General features: G+C 40.6%; 1 long non-coding RNA gene across 1 annotated transcript; it reads left to right on the top strand.

Annotated features, from left to right (window-relative positions):
• LOC119848202 lies at positions 1-22,844 on the top strand. Its single transcript, XR_006274697.1, has 3 exons — positions 1-171; positions 21,917-22,020; positions 22,302-22,844. It is a non-coding gene; the product is annotated as an uncharacterized LOC119848202 (long non-coding RNA).
• Positions 22,845-23,820: the final 976 nt, after the last annotated feature.

Below are 23,820 nucleotides of genomic sequence, written 5' to 3'. Positions count from 1 at the left end.
CAAAGCCTGTACAAGCTGGAGGCAGGGCTTTACAAAGGGGAGCAGAGCAGCTCAGAAGGAGACAGCTGACAGGAACAGAGGGCTGCTCTGAAGGGAAAATACTACCCAGGAACTCATTGCCCACAAAGGAGAGGTAGGCAACTGAGACTACAGGCCAAAGACTTGATTAGAGTGAGTTACAACAGGAAGCAAAAGGGGACTGGGGTAGGGAGTGGTCCATGGGAGGGCAGTGGCTTAGCACCCCAAGGTGTTGAGTGTAGCTGCCAACCGTTGGGCCCTGGACTGGAACCTGGTGGAGACAGCAGGCCCATGCTCCCCTACACACTCCGAGAGAGCATTACCACACCAGGAGTCTTCACCTAGGTGGTAGACCTGCTGGAAAAGACCTTGACTGTTCCAGAGCCTAGCCCCAACAAAGTCTCTATGCTAAAGGGGAGGATTGGTAAGCCTTGGGGCAGAGGCATTGAAGGACCAGACGGTGCTTTAAACAGGGAGGTGCTCTGCCAAAACCCAGCCTAACCATTAGGTGGCACTGTTGATGATTGTTGTGCCTTCTACATGCCCACAATTCAAGAAGATTTGATAAATTAGAGAGGGTTCAGAAAAGTGCATGAGAATGATTAAAGGGTTAGAAAATGTGCTTTATAGTGACAGATTGAGCTCTTTCAGTCTATTTAGCTTAACAAAGAGACGGTTAAGGCGTGACTTGATTAGTCTGTATGTACCTATATGAGGAACAATATTTGATAATGGGCTGTTCAGTCTAACAGAGAAAGGTCTAACACACTTCAACTTCCAGCCATTTGATCTAAACAAATTCAAATAGAAATAAGGTGCACATTTTAAACAATGAGAGTAATTAACCACTGAAACAATTTTCCAAGGGTCAAAGTGGATTCTCATCACTAGAAACTTTTAAATCAAGATTGGGTGTTTTTCTAAAAGATCTGCTCTAGGAATTATTTTGGGGAAGTTCTGGGGCCTGTGTTATACAGGAGGCCAGACTAGATGATCACAATGGTCCCTTCTGACCTTGGAATCTATTAATCTGATGGCACTCTTAGGTGAGTGGCAAGGCAGAAGTCTACCTGATAGTGTGTGAACAGTGTATAGAAACAGTGCAGTCTTTCTATGCATGGATTTGCATCTGTGCAAAATTTTTCATTTGACAGCATGTTCCCACTATCACAAATGTCTGATCACCACTCATTTAACAATATTTTTATTGCTTCTGCATAAAGACTTATAAAGCACAATGCGAAGGAAAAAGAAAAGGAGTACTTGTGGCACCTTAGAGACTAACAAATTTATTAGAGCATAAGCTTTCGTGAGCTATAGCTCACTTCATCGGATGCATTTGGTGGAAAAAACAGAGGAGAGATTTATATACACACACACAGAGAACATGAAACAATGGGTTTATCATACACACTGTAAGGAGAGTGATCACTTAAGATAAGCCATCACCAGCAGCAGGGGGGGGAAAGGAGGAAAACCTTATATGGTGACAAGCAAGGTAGGCTAATTCCAGCAGTTAACAAGAATATTAGAGGAACAGTGGGGGGTGGGGTGGGAGGGAGAAATACCATGGGGAAATAGTTTTACTTTGTGTAATGACTCATCCATTCCCAGTCTCTATTCAAGCCTAAGTTAATTGTATCCAGTTTGCAAATTAATTCCAATTCAGCAGTCTCTCATTGGAGTCTGTTTTTGAAGCTTTTTTGTTGAAGTATAGCCACTCTTAGGTCTGTGATCGAGTGACCAGAGAGATTGAAGTGTTCTCCAACTGGTTTTTGAATGTTATAATTCTTGACGTCTGATTTGTGTCCATTCATTCTTTTGCGTAGAGACTGTCCAGTTTGGCCAATGTACATGGCAGAGGGGCATTGCTGGCACATGATGGCATATATCACATTGGTAGATGCGCAGGTGAACGAGCCTCTGATTGTGTGGCTGATGTGATTAGGCCCTATGATGGTATCCCCTGAATAGATATGTGGACAGAGTTGGCAACGGGCTTTGTTGCAAGGATAGGTTCCTGGGTTAGTGGTTCTGTTGTGTGGTGTGTGGTTGCTGGTGAGTATTTGCTTCAGATTGGGGGGCTGTCTGTAAGCAAGGACTGGTCTGTCTCCCAAGATCTGTGAGAGTGATGGGTCGTCCTTCAGGATAGGTTGTAGATCCTTGATGATTCATTGGAGAGGTTTTAGTTGGGGGCTGAAGGTGATGGCTAGTGGCGTTCTGTTGTTTTCTTTGTTGGGCCTGTCCTGTAGTAGGTGACTTCTGGGTACTCTTCTGGCTCTGTCAATCTGTTTCTTCACTTCAGCAGGTGGGTATTGTAGTTGTAGGAATGCATGATAGAGATCTTGTAGGTGTTTGTCTCTGTCTGAGGGGTTGGAGCAAATGCGGTTATATCGTAGCGCTTGGCTGTAGACAATGGATCGAGTGGTATGATCTGGATGAAAGCTAGAGGCATGTAGGTAGGAATAGCGGTCAGTAGGTTTCCGATACAGGGTGGTGTTTATGTGACCATCGCTTATTAGCACCGTAGTGTCCAGGAAGTGGATCTCTTGTGTGGACTGGTCCAGGCTGAGGTTGATGGTGGGATGGAAATTGTTGAAATCATGGTGGAATTCCTCAAGAGCTTCTTTTCCATGGGTCCAGATGATGAAGATGTCATCAATGTAGCGCAAGTAGAGTAGGGGCATTAGGGGACGAGAGCTGAGGAAGTGCTGTTCTAAGTCAGCCAAAAAATGTTGGCATACTGTGGGGCCATGCGGGTACCCATCGCAGTGCCGCAGATTTGAAGGTATACATTGTCACCAAATGTGAAATAGTTATGGGTCAGGACAAAGTCACAAAGTTCAGCCACCAGGTTAGCCGGGACAGTATCGGGGATACTGTTCCTGACGGCTTGTAGTCCATCTTTGAGTGGAATGTTTGTGTAGAGGGCTTCTACATCCATAGTGGCTAGGATGGTGTTTTAGGAAGATCACCAATGGACTGTAGTTTCCTCAGGAAGTCAGTGGTGTCTCGAAGATAGCTGGGAGTGCTGGTAACGAAGGGCCTGAGGAGGGAGTCTACATAGCCAGACAATCCTGCTGTCAGGGTGCCAATGCCTGAGATGATGGGGCGTCCAGGATTTCCAGGACCCATCACTCTCACAGATCTTGGGAGACAGACCAGTCCTTGCTTACAGACAGCCCCCCAATCTGAAGCAAATACTCACCAGCAACCACACACCACACAACAGAACCACTAACCCAGGAACCTATCCTTGCAACAAAGCCCGTTGCCAACTCTGTCCACATATCTATTCAGGGGATACCATCATAGGGCCTAATCACATCAGCCACACAATCAGAGGCTCGTTCACCTGCGCATCTACCAATGTGATATATGCCATCATGTGCCAGCAATGCCCCTCTGCCATGTACATTGGCCAAACTGGACAGTCTCTACGCAAAAGAATGAATGGACACAAATCAGACGTCAAGAATTATAACATTCAAAAACCAGTTGGAGAACACTTCAATCTCTCTGGTCACTCGATCACAGACCTAAGAGTGGCTATACTTCAACAAAAAAGCTTCAAAAACAGACTCCAACGAGAGACTGCTGAATTGGAATTAATTTGCAAACTGGATACAATTAACTTAGGCTTGAATAGAGACTGGGAATGGATGAGTCATTACACAAAGTAAAACTATTTCCCCATGGTATTTCTCCCTCCCACCCCACCCCCCACTGTTCCTCTGATATTCTTGTTAACTGCTGGAATTAGCCTACCTTGCTTGTCACCATGAAAGGTTTTCCTCCTTTCCCCCCCCCCTGCTGCTGGTGATGGCTTATCTTAAGTGATCACTCTCCTTACAGTGTGTATGATAAACCCATTGTTTCATGTTCTCTGTGTGTGTGTATATAAATCTCTCCTCTGTTTTTTCCACCAAATGCATCCGATGAAGTGAGCTATAGCTCACGAAAGCTTATGCTCTAATAAATTTGTTAGTCTCTAAGGTGCCACAAGTACTCCTTTTCTTTTTGCGAATACAGACTAACACGGCTGCTACTCTGAAACCTGTCATAATGCGAAGGAAAGAGTCCCTGTCCTAAATAGCTAATGGTGTGAGGACCAAATTGCAGCATTTAGCCACTGGCTCACAGATGGGGAAATGTAGAGCTATTCTATTCTTGAGGGAGCTCAAGGAAGTACAGTTTCTCCTCAAGACACCTATTGTGCAAGAGTACTGTACATTCTGTAGTATCCTAAATTATGGTGCAGGTTATTCCCCTAGTGCACATGGCTGACTTCACAGGCTGATACCTTCATCTGCTCCTTTCTGCCCCTGCTGAGGCAGTGTACAGGAATGGAGGTTGTTCGTAACTCTGAATAAAACATTGTAGTTGTTCTTTCAAAAGTTTACAACTGAACATTGACTTAACACAGCTTTGAAACTTTACTCTGCAGCAGAAAAATGCTGCTTTTAACTGTCTTAATTTAAATTAAACAAGCACAGAAACAGTTTCCTTACCCAGTCAAATTTTTTTTTTAAAACTTTCCTTTTATTTTTTTAGTAGTTTCATTTAATACTATACTGTGTGGTATAGTTGTTTTGGGGAGGGGGTTGTCTCTGCTGCTGCGCTGCCTGATTGCGTACTTCTGGTTCCAAATGAGATGCGTGGTTGTGGTAACTCTGGTATTCATAAGTCAGACGTTCTACAGTATACCCCAGGTATGTTCCCTGTGATCTAGTGTAGGGATTACCTAGGAATTACTACATAGGTTAACTTCTTTACCACCCATGGTCCAGCTAGTTCAATATCTTGTCTGACGGTGGCCAGTACAAGATACTTCAGAGGAATGTGCAGAAACCCTCAGTGGACTTGTTCATAAGGAAACATCTTCCTAATCACTATCAGTTAATAGCTGGTTTATTCCTCAGGATGTTGAATGTAATTATATTGTTGTCACTGCTTTTAGGAGCTCGCTATAGCTGCTGCTTGCACCAACTCCTGTGTTTTTTAGGACTAAATTGAGACTAGCCTCTTCTCTGGAGAACGCAATTGGGAGAGGCCTTTGCATGTGGTGGGACATGCTCCTCAGATATGTTTCCTCCATACTTTGCTCTTGTGCAGCTATGGAAGAACCGGTCCCAATGTGGCCTTATGAAGAGAAACAGCAGGTGACAATAAACACAGAGAGGAGCTGGGCAGGTGGGATGAGGCAAGGCTGAAGACAATAAGATCATATGGCTGCTCAGAAGAGTAGTGCATTCCTCTTTGGGCTTACAGGGCTTTTTGTTATATAACAAAGTATATGTAACCCTCAAGTGCTGTAGGGCTGACAGAATTATTCTTTCCTAATGAAGTCTCTCTTTCACTAATTTGCTAGAAGTGATTTCCAGCGAAGATTCACATAGGCTAGTTAGGCTAGAGGATGTGCAAGAAGCACACTTTTTGAGAGAAAAGTAGGCTGAGTTTTCCCTGAGATGGGAGTATGTTAGTGTAACCATGGTTAATCATTTCACATACTCTGTCTGCACATACATGTGAGTACAAAGAAATCTAATATTAAACAGCAGGACTGTTTCCTAGCACCTTCCCAATCTGCAGCCTCCCGGAACACTTCTCTAATATAGTACTGTATAAACAGGATTTGGGCCAAATCATCCACTCCTTACTAAGGCAAAATCATTATCACTGTAATACAAATGTCAAACTTCCAGATAAAACCTCAGGAGAAATTCAATAGATGGGGGCTAGATAGTTCCCTAGGGGTCTGATGCAACTTCCATTGAAATTATTATGAATCTTTCAGTTAGCTTCATTTGGACTGGGAGTGAGAATTAGCCCTGCACAGTTGTGCAGTGAGCCTTCCTCTTATCCCTAGTGGATCTGTGCAGATGCCAGGCACAGCCACTGTTGTTGCACATAAAGACCAGGAAACTAGGTACCCCACTGCTTGTAGGGCGTCTTAAGAGCAGTGTAAGTGTGCTACTATCATCTTGTCCCCACCCCCTTCCACTTCCACACCAGCTAGCAGAGCTAGGCCAACAGAGGAAGTGTATATGAGGAGAGGGGGTTATTTTACAGTCTTTTAGAGGTGGACCAGCAGCCACTGTTGTGTACTCTTTCCCAACACTTGCAGAGGTATTCTGTTTGTCTTGGGCACAGTCCCTCAGAACTGCTGCTGGTGTACAATCCCTCCTCCCCCTGAATGTGCATGGTAGCTTCAACTAGCACTCTAGGCCTCTGTCCTCCGTGGGAGATTTTCTTGAGGAAAAGTACAATAGGACTTGTTCCTTTTATAGTGTGGCACATATGACCTCAGTTGAAAGAGTAAAGTGGGTGGGGATTAGAACTTGCCAAGCTTCTGTTCTCTTTCTGTAGATGTGATCTTTTCTGCTGTCTTTTTTTAAATATTTGTAGCAAAAGCTAAAGTTCCCACCTATTCTGGGCAATCAAAGTGCTACCAGGCCAGCGGTCTGGTCCATGTCACAGCTGCTTGGTCTCTCAAAGCTCAAAAATCAAATTTCAGTTAGTTTTTATCTTGGATATATTTTTAATTTAAATTAAACTAGCTCTTAACAACATTTCACAGATTGAGAAAATATGTGCGATTAAATATGATGATTTGGAGTCATTTAATAATTTACTTCTATTTAGTCAGCAGTTGAATGTTTCCTTAGCTAATTTTATTAGGAAGCCTCAGGTCTTTATGTATGTAACAATAATGGGCTAATTCTTCCAAATTTTACTCATATAAGGAGTCCCCATTGAACTTGGTGGGACTGATCACATGGCTAAGGTTTATAAGATTTCCGGTTTTGCTAGAGACAAATTACTGATGCCACTTTACTGAGCTACAGGATCAGGCCCTTTATAATATTTTAGTTGTGATTTTCATATAACTTGAGACTGTGTTTGGCTTTGGGTTTTGTTATAATATTCAGCAAAACATCTAAACTAAAAAAAGTCATAAATACACCAGAACTATAAGCTTAGTAGAGGATAGAATGACCTAGAGGATTGATAATGGTAGAATATTGAACCTTTCATCTCTTGGGCATGGACATGAATCTGGCCCACGCTAGTGCTGGCTGAATGCCTTACCAGGGACAATCAAAGTCTGTGACAATTCTGGCAAGTTTCTCCTTTAAAAACAAATTAAGGAATTTCTGCAATTGTTTTACTTAAAAACCTGGGATGTCAGTGAAGGGGGTTTGTTCATATCCTCAAAAGATTCTCTAACCAGCGGATGTGCTGGATCTCAAGTTCACAAATCTTAGATGTCTAAATACAGTTATGCTGATGATGATGTCTGATGAAGAAATATAAAATAAAGTTTTAATTAGCGTGTCTAGATAAAGCTCTCACTGAAATCGAGGGCAAAATTCTGATTGATATCAAAGAGGAGCAAGAACAGACCTATAATAACAATACACTATAGATCACAGAATCATAGAACTGGAAGGGACCTCGAGAGGTCATCTAATCCAGTCCCCTACACTCAATGCAGAACTAAGTATTGTCTAGACCATCTCTGACTGGTGTTTGTCCATCCTGCTCTTAAAAATCCCCAATGATGGAGATTCCACAACCTCCCTAGGCAATTTATTCCAGTGTTTAACCACTCTGACAGGTAGGAAGTTTTTCCTAATGTCCAATCTAAACAGCCCTTGCTGCAATTTAAGCCCATTGCTTCTTGTCCTATTCTCAGAGGTTCAGAAGAACAATTTTTCTCCCTCCTCCTTGTAACAACCTTTTAAGTACTTGAAAACGGTTATCATGTCCCCTCTCAGTCTTCTCTTTTCCAGACTAAAAAAACCCAATTTTTCAATCTTCCCTCATAGGTCACTTTTTCTAGACCTTTAATCATTTTTGTTGCTCTTCTCTGGACTTTCTCCAATTTGTTCACATCTTTCCTGAACTGGACACAATAGTCCAGTTGAGGTCTAATCAGCACGGTGTAGAGCGGAAGAATTACTTCTCGTGTCTTGTTTACAATACTCCTGCTAATACATCCCAGAATGATGTTTGCTTTTTTTTTGCAACAGTGTTACACTGTTGATTCATATTTAGCTTGTGATTCACTATGACCCCCCCGATCCCTTTCTGCAGTACTCCTTCCTAGGCAGTCATTTCCCATTTTGTATGTGTGCAACTGACTGTTCCTTCCTAAGTGGAGTACTTTGCATTTGTCCTTATTGAATTTCATCCTATTTACTTCACACCATTTCTCCGGTTTGTCCAGATCATTTTTAATTTTAATCCTATCCTCTAAAGCACTTGCAACCTCTCCCATCTTGGTATTGTTCACAAACTTTTTAAGTGTACTCTCTATTCCATTATCTAAATCATTGATGAAGATATTGAACACAACCAGACCCAGAACCAATCCCTGCAGGACCCCACTCGTTATGCCATTCCAGCATGACTGTGAACCGCTCATAACTACTTTCTGGGAACGATTTTCCAACCAGTTATGCACCCACCTTATAGTAGCTCCATCAAGGTCAGGAGTCTCAAACACAGGGCCCGCGGGGTTATTTCCTGCGGCCCGCCAAGATCCCTGCGCCCCACCCCCTGCCCTCCCAGAGTTATTTCCTGCAGGCTGCCAAGCTCCCCGCCCCCCTACTCCCGCTCCCCCTCCCCCCAGCGCGCCGCATCCCCACTCCTCTGCCTCCAGTCGCTTTCCAGGAGGGAGGGGGCAGGAGCGAGGAGCCGCGTGCTCAGGGGAGGAGGCGGAGAAGAGGCGGGGCAAAGGCAGGGATTTGGGGAAGGAGTTGGAATAGGGGCAGGGAGGGGGCGGGGTTAGGGTGGGGACTTTGTGAAAGGGGTTGGAATGGGGGTTGTGAAGGGGTGGGAAGAGTCGGGGCAGGGGTGGGGCTTTTGTGAATATAGCCCATAATGAATAAATGAAAGCCTAAAATGTCCTGTTTGGGGTCCAACATGTTTTGTTCAACCCAAAACAAATGTTTTCCAGCTTCTTGATTCACTGAAAAACTTCAGTTTCATGTTCATCAAAACCCAATAGATAGTTTTATATCTTTGGAACTGCCAGCGATCTGAAAAATCGATTATTTGACCAGCACTTGTCATGGCTGCCCTGATGCTTCGCTCCAGGGAGCAGTGCAGGGAGCATGCAGTATAAAACAATACTTACTCCTCCTTGAGAAGGAGGCTGGAACACAAGATGCAGCTATAGGCAGGTCTCCGCAGGGCTGGGACACAGAAAACAAAATACTGAGGCTTGGTCTCCACTTAGGGTTGCCAGTTTTGGTTGGACATATTCCTGGAGGTTTCATCACATGATATAATCTTTAATTAAAGATGAAGCTTTAAGATGGCAACCCTATCTACGCTATTCTGATGTAAAATCTTTATACTACAAGCTTTGTAACCAATATTCCTGGTGTGTCTTTCTATTTCTGTCTCTACTTTGTACAGACACTGTATCTGGCAGGCTCTATGCAGCTGTCCCCATTGAGGTTTGGCAAAACACTTCGGGAGTTAGTATTTTGTTTTTCGCCACTCACAGCAGCATCTTGCCCACCTCCCATCACCCCAAGAAACTAAGTAAGAGGCTCTACAGTTTGTTGCAGAGCACCAAGAGACTCAACTTAGCCAAAACAAACGGTGCCTCCAGTTTCTGTAAGTAATAAGCTGCCTGTGTTCTGAATATAACACACAAAAACATACTGATAAGGACCGAACAGACAGATGCTAATACAACAGCTCTTCCACAGTCACTTTTTGCACCTCCCGTCTTTCTAGTTGTACTTGTTTTTAACACTTTCTGTAAGTGTCAGGGGTTGGAGCCTGTTTTAAATTAGAGCTGTCAATTAATCGAAGTTAATGCACCCGATTAATGCAAAACAAATTAACTAGATTAAAAAATAGTTGTGATTGATCAGTTTTAATCACACTGTTAAACAATAACAGAATACCAATTTAAATTGATTATGATAATTTTGGATGTTTTTCTACATTTTCAAATATACTGATTTCAGTTACAACACAGAAAACAAAGTGTACAGTGTTTGTTTTATTTTTATGACAAAAATTTGCACTGTAAAAAAATAAACAAAAGAAATAGTATTTTTCAATTCACCTCATATAAGTCCACTCAGTGCTCCTTCTTGTTCAGCCAATCATGAAGACAAACAAGTTTGTTTACATTTATGGGAGATAATGCTGCCCACTTCTTATTTACAATAAGTAAAAGTGAGAACCTGAAAGTGAGAACAGGGATTCGTATGGTACTGTTGTAGCCAGTGTTGCAAGGTATTTACATGCCAGATATGCTAAACATTCAACTGCCCCTTCATGCTTCAACTTGTAGGCTCTTAAGGTTTACATTGTTTTGTTTTTGAGTGCAATTACGTAAAAATATTTATAATAATTCTACATTTGTAAGTTGCACTTTCATGATAAAGAGATTGCACTACAGTACTTGTATGAGGTTAATTGAAAAATGCTATTTCTTTTGTTTATCTTTTTTACAGTGCAAATATTTGCTTCAAAAGAACACTGGGAGTATTGAGGGTTACATTACAGCTTGGGTACATGTGGAATACTGGAGATGTGGGTGACAGGAATGAGAATTGCATGATTAGAGTGCTGATTTTTTTTTTTCTCTCTCTTTCTCTCTCTAACCTTGGTTGCTGATGGCTTGAGCAGCCCAAGATGGGAGTACAGGTCAGGCTGTAATGGGCAGGTCTGTTTACAAATGTTTGTACTTTCTTTAAGTTCTTTTTACTGAGGGCCACTACACTAGTCCTCAGTAATCTAAGGATTCATATGGTGTCTGAGGGTGAAAGACAAAATTGTCATGTGCAGGGTAGGCATGGACTAATAACATAACAAGTATTTTTCCATTGTTGAACGATATACTTTATATATATAAAAAAGGAAGAGACTTAGGATAAACCAAATACAGCATAGAACCTTAAAGTTATGAACACCAGAGTTACAAACTGACTAGTCAAACACACACCTCATTTGGAACTAGAAGTATTAAATCAGCAGCAGAGACAAAAAAAATCAAATACAGTATAGTACTGTGTTAAATGTAAACTACTAAAAAAAAAGTTTTAAAAAAAGATTTGACAAGGTAAAGAAATTTTCTGTTCTTATTTAATTTAAATTAAGATGGTTAAAAGTAGCCTTTTTCTTCAGCATAGTAAAGTTTCAAAGCTGTATTAAGTCAATGTTCAGTTGTGATTGTTCTTTCAAAAGTTTACAATGTATATTCAGAGTTATGAACATTTCACAGTTACAAACAAACTCCAGTCCAGAGGTGTTCGTAACTTTGAGGTTCTACTGTATGTACTATCACCACTAGGCGGCATGAACCTGATACAGTATGGAATGCTTCATGTGTAAATGTTTCAACACTTAATGCACCACTGAACAGCTGATATCCAGTAAGTCAAAAAAGATCACTCACAAAGTAATCAAGCTAGACTCATTTAGGGATCCCACTCTATTTTGGAAAAAAAAAATCCTTACTAGACAAATGGAAAAAGAGGAATTTGTTCTGAACTAAAGTACAACTTCCTCCCTCCAAAAAAACCCAAAAAAACAAAAAACCACTGCTACAATCAAGCTTCTATTCTATTCCTCTATAGGTAAATCATTATAACAAGTAAATTCTTCTGTCTCCTGTTCCAATCATGTGGACATCTGGGGCTGCGCCATAAAAATTAGGATTGTTTGTCCCTCTGGCTCTATTCTATCCCCTCTGGTCATATCAGTATGCCTCATTTGGTAAAACTTTGCCTTTAGGCCACAAGGGTTGTAAATTTAAGTCTCACACCAGAACTTGGAATCCAAGCCTGTACTGATACTACACTGCAGTTCTGGGAAGTGCTAATCACACAGAGGTAGTGCCCTTTGAATGTGATGTTAAACTGGAAGGTAACTGTCCAGATAGATATCCGAAGGCACTTTTCAAAAAGAGCAAGGATAGTTTTACACCCTGGTTAATGTTTTCTTTCCTCAGAGAAGTGTCTGAAGCTTGGTGCAATCTATGGCTAACTGTGTAAGGCAGTCTCTGCATGAACGTATCTAACTTGTCACTTTAGAAATCAGTTTGCAATTATGGGGTTGGACATTTCATAGCTTCTGTTGGCCAAGCTTATTGCACTCCTTTCAAAACACATTAAAGGGGACCTACCTGGTTACTGTAGAGCATTTTTTTAAGTTACAGAAATATATTCTAGTTCATGAATACAATTTCTATTTAAGATTTTGTAACAAATTATTATTATTATTTATACGGCTGTGTGGGTGTGGAAGGCACTTTAAAGAAACAGAAAATGACAGGTCCATGTTCCAAGGAACCTACAAGTTAAATGAGATTTAACAGGACAAGCGGACAATAAAGAAATGGCTAGGTTGAAAGGACTGCAATAGTGAACTGCCAGACTTCATGATATGGCCATATCTTGTTTCCTCTTCAGATTTTTTTAATGCATCAGATTGTGTGGAATAAGGTTTCTGGACAGCATCCACAATGAAGGCCAGGATGGAGATTAGCGATACAAAGCTGACTGTAAAAAGTGAGTCATGTGGAGGGATTTTAAAGACGAGTCTGAGTTGCAGGATGCATAAGATCAGAAAGGAACTTTTGTAATACTTGGAACAAAACTCCTAAAATTGGTGTATGCTTTATTGCCTTTGTAAATTACTCTTATGCAAGATCCTGAGTCATTTGTGTCAAATGTGAATTTGGTTTGGTTTCCTAGGAGTGATGCTATGTTCTCGATGTTGCAGTGATGAGAGCTATTTAAGTTAGACTTGCTCAGAAAATGGAAGGGTGGGACAGTGGTTTCTCAGTGAAAACTGAGTTTTTGCCAAAGATCCAAAAACCTTCCTGTTTTTTGGCCCAGAAATGACATTTTTGGGTGGGTATTGGTTCTTGGTTTTGATTCATTGATTTTATTATTTATTTATTTTTGGTCACAGAAAGCTGCTGATGTCCATGAGAATTTTCAGTTAATCAAAACCCCAGTTTTCCATCAAAAAAAGCTTTAATGGAAACTTTTGAAAACCCCTGATATAAGTACTTGGATAGACAGAAAGTAAACATCTCATTCAACTGCAGTTTTGATTTCGATGCCTGTTAATTAGTACTGATTTATTGTGTATATCGCTTCTGAGCAAACGGTATGCCCACACAATCAATACCCATACCTTGAAAATGCTGCTTAGTGAATTTTGCAACGGCTAGACATTGTGAAAGGACTTCGCCACTAAATCAGCAGATTCTCCTAATCTATGGTTAGATATGCTGGGTTTGTAATACATGCCACTGCAGCTAAACCTAGAATCAAGATCCCGTTCACCCACAGGAAGCAGCTTTTCCAGATGAGCTAGGAGAATTGTGCCTTGCAGACGTTAATAATAGTAGGGGGTGGATCTTGGGCCACACCTTCATGAAGCAACATATTTTAAGATAATGTTGAAAAATCATCCCAGCCATTTTTTAATTGGTAACTACAAATATTTATGTTGGAAATCTGGCTTACAGTTAATCAGCCAGCCAATCGGGAAAGAGAAACATACCATGCGACATGACTTTTTTGCCAGATCAAATCAGCTTGAATTTAAAATATCCAATACGCCATACCTTTTTAATGGAGGTTGGAGTTCATGTTCCTGCATACACCTCTCTTAGAGCCCCAGGAGAAATTCTGGCTGAGGGATTCCTAGTACTGCAGCTAGGGCCTTAAAACCACAATCCTAGCCCTTCTCGAAAAATCAGCTTATGTCTGTGCCAGTTCCACTCTCTTTTATACACACCTCAGCTGTTCAAAAAATCAGCAGCATAGTGAATGTATCCCGTATTTCTTTGTGCGGGCTTCCTGATCTATTAGACAAAATGGCTGACCTATTATTGATGGGGTTTTTGTTTTGACACATGTTTACGATTAACTTTAATCAAATCTTTGTGTAAAAACTGCCCTGTTTAGTGGATACTATTGTATTTCAGGTTTTGTTTCTTCTAAAAATACATGCAGATAGGCAATTGGAAAGCTGTTGCTTTAGTAGCAGGCGTTGTTTTTACTGGTATTATTTTCCTTAATGAAAATATTTTCTAATGTCAAAACATTTCATGATAAGGATCTCCAAGGTGCTACATGACACAGCTGTACTTATTGTTTCCATTAACCGCTAAGATGCTGGAGCGGTATTCAAATGCTCATTTGTTTTGTACTGAGAAGCATCTCCAAACACTGGGTGGGGTTAATGTGAACCAGGCATTTTTAAATAGATCAGCCAGCCCACCCATGAACATAAGGGAATGTTACAAGGTCAAGTCCAATTAAAGCTCTCCTCCCTACCCAAGTATCTTTAATTTCTTAAGACTTCTTGTGTGCATCATATCATTTATGTAAGTCTGTTTTGAGCTGACCTCCAATTAATTCCCTTCCCACATATTATTCTCTCCTTCACCCACCACAGTTACTACTGCATATGTAAAGATCAGACCGGCCCTAGCTTACGACAGCTACTTTTCATCTGCTGCTATTCTGCAGAGCAATGTTGTTCTAATGATTTAAAACCTTGAAGCAACAATGACAGAAAGAAAGAACTTCCCGAATTAGTTACTTAGCAGACCAACATGCAGCTACCTTATTAGATAAGTTTAGGGGCCTGGAAAAACGTTACTTTGAAAACTTTCTTTAATGGTGGAAATCGAACAAAATTCAAGTCTTAAAAATTTAAATATGGACCTGAGTCAAAACTCCTGGAACCAGAATCAAATTCTAGAGGCTAAATTGTTCTCTCTGTTACATGGGTGTGTGACTCTGGAGTAGCTCCATTGACATCAGGAGAGTTTGTCCAGATTTGCTATGATGTTGCCATCAGGTCAGAATCTGAATCAAAGTTTGGGTCTTTTGGATTTGGCCCATTGTTGAGAGACGCGCACATTGTGAACTCAGACCCAACCCACAATTGACATTCAGAGCTGGAATTTGGGGTTTGGTTCAGGCCCTTCTTTATTCATAATTGTTGTTCCATAATTAAAAAAAGTTACAGCTACAAGGTACAATCTGGACACAGCTGGCAAAGGCCATTGTGTCAAACTAATTGGAAGAAAAATGTATTTGTTCTTCTAACCTTAACAAATGAGATTATATTCTTTGTCCTCTTTCAAAAGACTTTTTAAAACTGAGCTCAATTCCTCTCACTTAGACCAGTGTGAATACAGAGTAATTCTATGGAACGTGATAGTGTAGATTTTCTCCCCTGCTCTGTGTCATTCTAGTGGCACAAAGGAGGAGTCAACTGGCCTCTTCTCCCCTGATTGTAATTTCCATGGTGTGTGGAATTACCTAGTGGAAGGAGAGCCCAGGGAGCTGACTTCTGCTCATACACACTTAACCCAGTATAGAGGGTGAGAAAGGACTGTGAAGGATGTGGTCAAAGTGCATTGTGCTCTAGTCCTCAGCTGGTGGATGATCCTTTGAGACAGATACCAGCTGATGGAATGTAGAGCAGCCTTCAGTCTGCAATTGGCTTTTTGATGCGCCCCCCTCCCCCCCCACACACACAATTCACCATGCTGGAAAATCTGGCCCAATGGAACCTGTGTGAATGCAGGCTCATCACACACACGTGCGAATGCAGGCTCGCACACAAAATCAAGTCCTCTTTAGTTTTGTTAAAAGAAAAGGAGTACTTGTGGCACCTTAGAAACTAACAAATTTATTTGAGCATAAGCTTTCGTGAGCTACAGCTCACTTCATCGAAATGCATCCGATGAAGTGAGCTGTAGCTCATGAAAGCTTATGCTCAAATAAATTTGTTAGTCTCTAAGGTGCCACAAGTACTCCTTTTCTTTTTGCGAATACAGACTAACACAGCTGCTACTCTGAAACCTTTAGTTTTGTTATAGCATATTTTTATTATAGCATATGACTGAATTGGAATTTACCTTTCATAGGATTGTAGTTAGAACTAAGATAAAACTCTCCTTCTTAGAATGCTGCCCCAAGTAATAATCTATACACAAATGACTTTTTAAATTTTTTTAATGTATTTCTACCTGTTATTAAGAGCAGAATTGGCCTTTAAAGTTTGTAGTACGATAAAGATCCAGAATACAGCAACTCCCTGTAGCAATACTGAAATGTTTTGGGTGATTACTGTAGTATTGTGATTTTGGTTTTTTTAGGGGGTTGTTTAAATAAGGGATTTTTAAAATATTTTTAAAAGAAATATATTTCTTCCATTCATATTGCCATGCTCTCACCATAACACCAAGGTTTAATCTTTGTGGGCCACGGCTTGTCTGCATACGCACATATGTTTGTAGCACCAAGATCTTTCACTTGTGACCGTGCTGTGAAACAAAGAAAGTGGATTTTAAGTAGAAGCAGAAACCAAACATGTACACACCTTTTGCCCATCTGTCCAGCTGAAAATTGAAATGTCTTTTTTTTTTTTTTTTTGTAATTGTGACTAATGTTGATGGAACCCTGACTTATACTAAATAAAATTGTTTTATCAGGTTTGTTAGTAATTCAACTGAGATTTAAACATTTTAAAGGGAGAAGCAGAAGTGTATAGGAGTTGGCATTCTATGTATATCTCTACATATTTAAAATTGGGATAATTGGTGAATTTTGATCCTTTCATTCTAATTATTTGTTTCTGAAGTTTGAATTACATACATGATCTTCCAGTACATTTTAATCTTTCAGTGGTTGGGTAGTTTATCATGGGCAAAACACTTAAAACCAAACAACTAATTCCTTATTAAAGACCTTACTCACAGATATTTTACTATGAAAGTAGTCCCGAGTGATTTCAATTGCACTATAGGCTCAAGTTTTAACTCTGTGCTTATTGGGACAACTTGCAATGTGGTAAATGGGAATCTGCCTGAATAAAGACTAAGGATTTCATAACTTGGATAATATTTTGTTACAGGATCACTGCAAGCTAAAAAGAATTCCTTGAACATGCAAATATTTTGAGAACTCTTTAAGTATGATGAATGCATTGGGAAATACTTTATCTCCATTCTCTGGTGAGTTGCTTCCCACTGTATTTCAGTTTGAAAGATCTGGAGTCAAACTAGGAGGCAAGGGAATATAGCAATCATGCCAAATAACAGATCAGTATATTTATTACATACAGCTGCATCTGTGGCTTTATTTATATTTTCAGAATAAAAAGAATACACACTAAATGGAAGGAATATACTGGACTGTCACCATTGTCTCTTCAAGGTTCACTGCAATGAGCATGTAATTACAATTTCTTCTATAAAATCTCCAAGGACAGGTCTGAACTGTGGCGCAAAATTGCTTATTGTAGCATGTTTTGAACAAAAGCGCTACATGGAAATTTAACTCCTATTAATTATATTTTATCACAGGTAGTGTGTCTATTTACTATGTGCAGGAGCTGCATGCGGTCTAGAGAGTCTGGAATTATGCCTGATTTGACTAATTTAGACCTTTGCAAGTGACTTTGTATTGATCACACTTTCAGGGCAACCATCACCACAGAATGTGAGCTACTTTAGGCAGCATATTTTGCTGTTACATGAAAAGAATGTTGGTTTAGCCTTCTATTCCTGTATATTGCAAATAAAACATCGGTGTCCTGCTTCTCCACTGTCTTGTACCTTGGGTTGTCACTTACACCTGTGGCAGTGGCTGCAAAACACTACCTAATCAGAATAATAGCATTATATACCCACTCCACACTTGCTTTACACAGGAAAGGGTATGATACTGCTCCCAATGAAGGCAATAGCAAAACACCTCTAAACTAGAGTAGTGCAGGATCAAACCCTGAATGACTAGACAAGGCAGTGGAGAAACAGGCCCATAATACTTCTGTACTATCCAATTTCATACTGTGAGCCCTATCATGGAGAGTAAACATTACATAAAAGTGCTTCACCCATGTGAAAACATTTCAGAGTCGTACACTGAGCATGGGTAGGTTTGTGCTTGTGGCAATTTGTGGATAAATTGTCCACTTCACTATCCCATCACCTTCCTACGTGGTTATTTTATTTGTATTACCCAGAGGCTCTGGCCTCAGCACTAAGCCCTGCATAAACATAACACATGTTCCCTGCCCAGAAGAACTTACAGTCTAGGGTTACTCATCAGAAATGTGTCATCTGCTGTGTGGATTATCTTCTCTTTTCCCCTTCTGCAGGAGAAAGGCCCTGACGCTGCCACCTAAGCAGCCTCCAGAACTGGCCCAGTGCAAAAGCAAAATAAAACAAGATAATACTTCATCATAAAACTCCTTGTGAACTTGTTATAAGCTCTTTGAGGCTCCGTCCACACGATAGTTTGTAACCACCACTTGGAACCATTTTCAAACCGTTACAGCCTTGCACAATCGCAACATTCTGCATATGCACTCTCTACTGCTGTAAATAACAACAGTACTGAATATAGCATAACTTTTGGATTATCAAGGTGGCTTTTTAAAAAACAAAAAACCTGTCCACGGTGCAAGGGGGGAAATGATGCAATCATGCTAGCAACTGTCATAGGAGTCATAGGGGAGCTAATGCAGCAAGTTTTGCCGGGCTTGACAACCATTTTCCAACATGATTGTTCCTAGCCTGGTTTCTTGAAATATTGCTGAGACCTAAGATGAATAACCATTTGGGGTGCCTCTTGCAAGCTAGAATCACAAGCATAAGTATATCAGATCACCTTGTCTCAAATTATTTGTTCTTCATCTACTTATGTTCTCGTAATGTTCTGTTTTGTCCAAGTTCCGGGCCCCTGCCTGGCTCAATTAATTGCTAGTTTGGCAAGGAGTTTGAGAAATGTTATACCCTTACTGTGATAAACAGTGTCCTATATAATATACAAGTGCTTTTTATTGAACAGCAGAACAAAATGAAGAGAAATAGTGATACTAGCAGAGAACGGAAACACTTTTCTGACAGACAGACCACTTTGGCCCCAGGCAGACGCAAAGGAATACTGTAATATCAGCACCAGCACAACTTTGTCATCATGACCTGGCACTTCTGCTTCCCACAAATATTCTAGCATGCATGCTTAAAACTTAGTCTCTTCAAATGTTTGAGGATGCAAAACTCCATCCCTCAAGTTTCTTGGGGAAACCAAACACAACAGAAGCATGAACATAGAGAAAATTTATGTTTAAATTAGAATGAATTCTTGTGGAAAACATTTTTGCTGCATTCACCAAGCTGTAATTATCTGATGACGGCTCAATGACTTTTGTGAAATAAATTGATGCCCAGAGGGAGAAAACACTTCAACTTCACAACACAGCACAGGATGTACTGTATTATATTCAGGTTCTTAGACCAGAGAATCTGAGCACCTGCATGATTTAGTAAGCAGAAACAAGTCCAAATAGTCTGCCCAGCTCATCATCTCTAAGATATATAATGTGTACTCAAACTTTTATCCTGACTCCCAGAACTTCTGACACTCTTCCTTTACTACAGATAGGATACAAGGTACTTGAATAAGAAATTTAACCTTGGTGACATGTAGAGTTTATTAAAGACTGGCGGTAATGCCATTAGAATCAGATGATGTATGACTGGACTGAATCAACTGATGAAGGACAGAGACAGTCTTCACATTTAATTGGTTGGTTATCTTTTCTATTGCAATGTGGAGTTTTACTAATTAGACATATAAAAGGTTTCTTGAAGTGCGTTTGGCAGAATGAAGCAAATATGAAGTGTATTGCAACATTAGGCTCATGCAATGGGCCAAATCCCATTTGCCATATTTAGACAAGTAAACCCATTGAAGACAATGGGATTTGCATGAGTTAAACGAACAGGATTTAACCTGACGTCTGAAAGATACTTTGGATGGGTTTCATACACCTGCTGCTACATTTGTTGTAGTTTAATATAAAAATGCTTCCTAAGGTCATTTAAAGTGTGCCTAGTATATTATTTACAGGTGTTGAAAGGAGGATTGATGTCTGAGAGGAGCCTATAGCAGGGTGAGACAGGTAAGAAGTATGCATACTGAAATCTCTAGCTGATTCTACCACATATTACATAAAAATTCCAGTTTTTACCAGGTATCCTCATTTCATCCCCTTAGGCTCACAGAGAAAATATGTTTGTCAAACATTAAATAAAAAACAAATACCACTTTTCAAAAGTGAGCTTGAGCTATCAACTCTTCACATGCTGGCCTCTGTTGAAGTCAATTAGGTGAATTTAGCACTTGCTACAGGTGGTGGATAAACAGCACTGGAGACTAATGTTCTCTCTCCATGTAAAGTGTGCTAGGCATAGCATCTGTGCAAGCTTTCGCAGGTGGTCCTGACCAAAAATCCCACCTCTCTCTCTCTCTCTCTCTTTTTTTTTTTATAAAGAAAATGGGCCTCATTCTCTATTCTCTTGTACCAGTTTATATCAGTGTAACTCCACTGGCTTTGATGCAGTCATACCAGCATAAAAGTGGTGTTGAAAAATCAGGCCCTTGCTTCTTTGTCTTCATTTGCAGTCCTGTTTTGATGTGCTCAAAGTAAATCTTCAAGCTCCAGTAAACTGAAGTGTACAATTATTTGCCAAGGAAATGAGAACCAAGAAAATGCATAAAAATACAAAGGGTTGCATCTTCCATACGAAACTGTAGAGATTTTCAGTAAAATAATTTCTCTATTGTTCAATGGCCAGAGCCCTCTTTCCAAAGACCATGCCTCCAATAGCACATCCACATTCATTATAGAAATATAGCAAGCCACATTGTTCTCTGTACAAAACATTTCCTCTTGCCCTATAGTAGGGATTTTTCAATTACTGTAATACTTTCATAAGAGAAGGGGAGGTGGACGCTTTCAGGGGATATTTCAATGATGTTTCACTCACACCTCCTCCATCCATGCAGCGGAACAAACCCCCCTTTAGCCATGTGTGCACGCTACTTTCCATCACACTTCTTTGCTCTTCTTCCCTACCACGTGAGTATGAAGCACCCTCAGCATGTCAAAAAGAAAAGGAGTACTTGTGGCACCTTCGAGACTAACAAATTTATTTGAGCATAAGCTTTCGTGAGCTACAGCTCATCTTTTCAAACTCCTACACTATGCTTTTCCTCTTCTCATAAATATCTAAGTACCATTCAAAAACAAGAAAAGAAGCTACAAGATCATCCTGACTGATTACGCTCTACTCCAGCTGCCCTTGATATCTTTGCTGTTGCCAAACAATGAGATGGTAAATATTGCTGGGGGTGTGAGATGAGGTCATGGGCATAACACAGCACTTGTACCTATTTCAGAATCATTCAATCACATGTTGCTATTCCCAGAATATAACTGATTTACTGTGCCATGGAGAATTGGCTTAAATTTAAATGAAAATTTTTTCAAAATGTTGACAAAAAATGGCAGTTTTTGGTGACTTTTTTTAGCAATGCCCCTGTTTGCTTTTTAGTTTATTTTTGACCAGCTCAAACAAGAGGTATTCCTATGATGGTCTAGGAAAGCAGTTCAGTTGCCTGAACACCCGGGGAACCACTAATATTTCATCTGTACCAGTTAAATATTTTGTTAGCTAGAGCACATACAAAGAAGCTGGCAAGCTAGTTGCCAGTGCAGGTCATGGCATGCCCAAGAGAATTGCAGTTATGATACACCAGTGACTTTCTAAACACAGAGACACATCACTTAAGGATAAAGTAAGAAGAGGATCCTACCAACATTATGAGGGAAAAAAATATTATATATGTGTTTACTGCATATTAAAAGGATACGTATGATATGCTGTACAGGATCTTGGCAAATGTTACTTTTTTTTCCATAGAGAGAACTGAGCCAAATACAAGTAAATGGTATACCATTTTCTTACAGCAGTTGAACATTATAGTAGTCTTCAACAATAATATTTCAGGACAAATTCTGCTCTTGGTTGCAGTCGGACTACTCCATCTGAGTCAATGGGGCTGCCCTGTGCCTACAAGAAAAGATGTGTGCAGTGTTGCTGTAACTGTATCAGACCTAGGATATTAGAGCGACAAGGTGGGTGAGGTAATATCTTGTATCAGACCAACTTCCATTGGTGAGAGAGACAAGCTTTCGAGCGACATACCCAGAACTCTTCTTCAGGTCTGGGAGACTTACTCAGAATGTCACAGCTAAATGCAAGGTGGAACAGATTGTTTAGCTGCTTATGTTTTGAAATCTGTTCCACCTTGCCAAGATCCTCACACATCTTGTCTCTCCCTAATATAAAAGATGTCTAGTGTTATACCAGGGTCCTGGATGACTGGACTAATGACTTCTGTTTCCTTTTCTCTCAGGAGCTGATGTGTGGGCAAGTCACCTGATCAATCAGTGCATCAGTTTCCCTCATTTGCTTACACAAGTTGAGCACATGAAGTCCTTACACGCACACAAAGCTCTTGTTGGCACTTGCTTCCCATGAACATTTATTATAACCTTCCCCCACCCACCCACAGGTTGTCTACTTGCCTGAAGCAGCTTCCTTCCTTTTTTCTTTTTTTGTTTGAGATGCTGGACTAGAGAAAGGGGTCACTTGTGACTAGCTTAGCCTATTGAATTTAGATAGTCTATCCGATTCAGCAGGTATTTGCAGATTGATATAAACAACACCCTTTCCCACAGATTGCTCTCACTGCACCTCACTTATAAAGTACGTCTTTTTATTACAAATATGAGACTATATAAAGATATACAGGATGAATGTTTAAAATATGGTTCTAGTTTTGTTAGTCACTGTTTGGAACTGTTATTCCTACATCAGCATTAAGGAAAGCAAGTTGTTTGCTACTTACGATTATTGGTTTTTCATTTAATTAAAGGCTTATCCTTATGCTCCAGTATCCACAGAGCCAGTTAATGCTTAATTGATATTGTGATATTCATTTCTTCATTGCCTTGTGTAGCTGCAAGGGGAGGGATAGGAACTCTAGATCTGGGGCTGGGGAGGGGTGGGTTAAATAGTACTATGAATCCACAAAAAGATTTCTCAGTCATTCCCATTTGGTTGCCGAAAGGGGATTAGAGAGGACTAGAAATGTTGGTACCTTGGATCCTGAAAACACACCTGTGCATTGTTTGTGAGCAAGGCTGGATTAAGGTAACTGGTGCCCTACACAAACCAGGAAATGGATTTCCATCTCCCAAGGCCCTGCTCTTCTGCCCCACCCCTACACTGCGACACCCGCCCCCACTCAGAGTGGCAATAGTAGGGACCCCTTTATCCTTCCAGACAGGCAGAGGCAATAAGACCCCCACACTCCACCCCACTATCAACAGTAGTAGGTGCCCTCTTTCCTCACCAGAGGGTCTGAGGGCATCAGCTGGGGCCTAGTAACCCCACAACAAGGATGTGAGATGTGCTTGGATGCATGGGCGTGGCCCACTGTACTCTTCTCCTCTTCCCACACACAATCTTCATTTGAAATGGGGCAGTGTTAACGCTGTACTGAGGTGACGAGGCCATTTCACACCTCTCAGAGCTATTGTTTCCGATTGTCTGCAGACGCTACTGCGCTGGTTACATATGAGTCACATTTTCAAGCTTCTCTTTCCCAATAATGAGCACTAAAAATATACTTTTTTTTTTAAATGAGGGATGAGATTCTGATGTAATCACATTACTCCAGAAGTTGGGGCCCAAGGCATTGATCTCTAGTGCTTATGTGTTAATCTGGCCTTGTGTGAGAGTAATCATTGTTTTGAGAGAGAAAAATAATGCTATACTGAGACCAGTACTGGCAGGACATAGCAAACTGAAACTCTCTGCATCAGTAACTATATTTTCTTGGCATAGTGAAAGACAGGGAATAGAGGAAA

The sequence above is a fragment of the Dermochelys coriacea genome, chromosome 1, assembly GCF_009764565.3.
Source record: "Dermochelys coriacea isolate rDerCor1 chromosome 1, rDerCor1.pri.v4, whole genome shotgun sequence".
Taxonomy (NCBI): domain Eukaryota; kingdom Metazoa; phylum Chordata; order Testudines; family Dermochelyidae; genus Dermochelys; species Dermochelys coriacea.
Note: the sequence above shows the minus strand (reverse complement) of the source record. Positions and strands in the feature narration are given on the sequence as shown.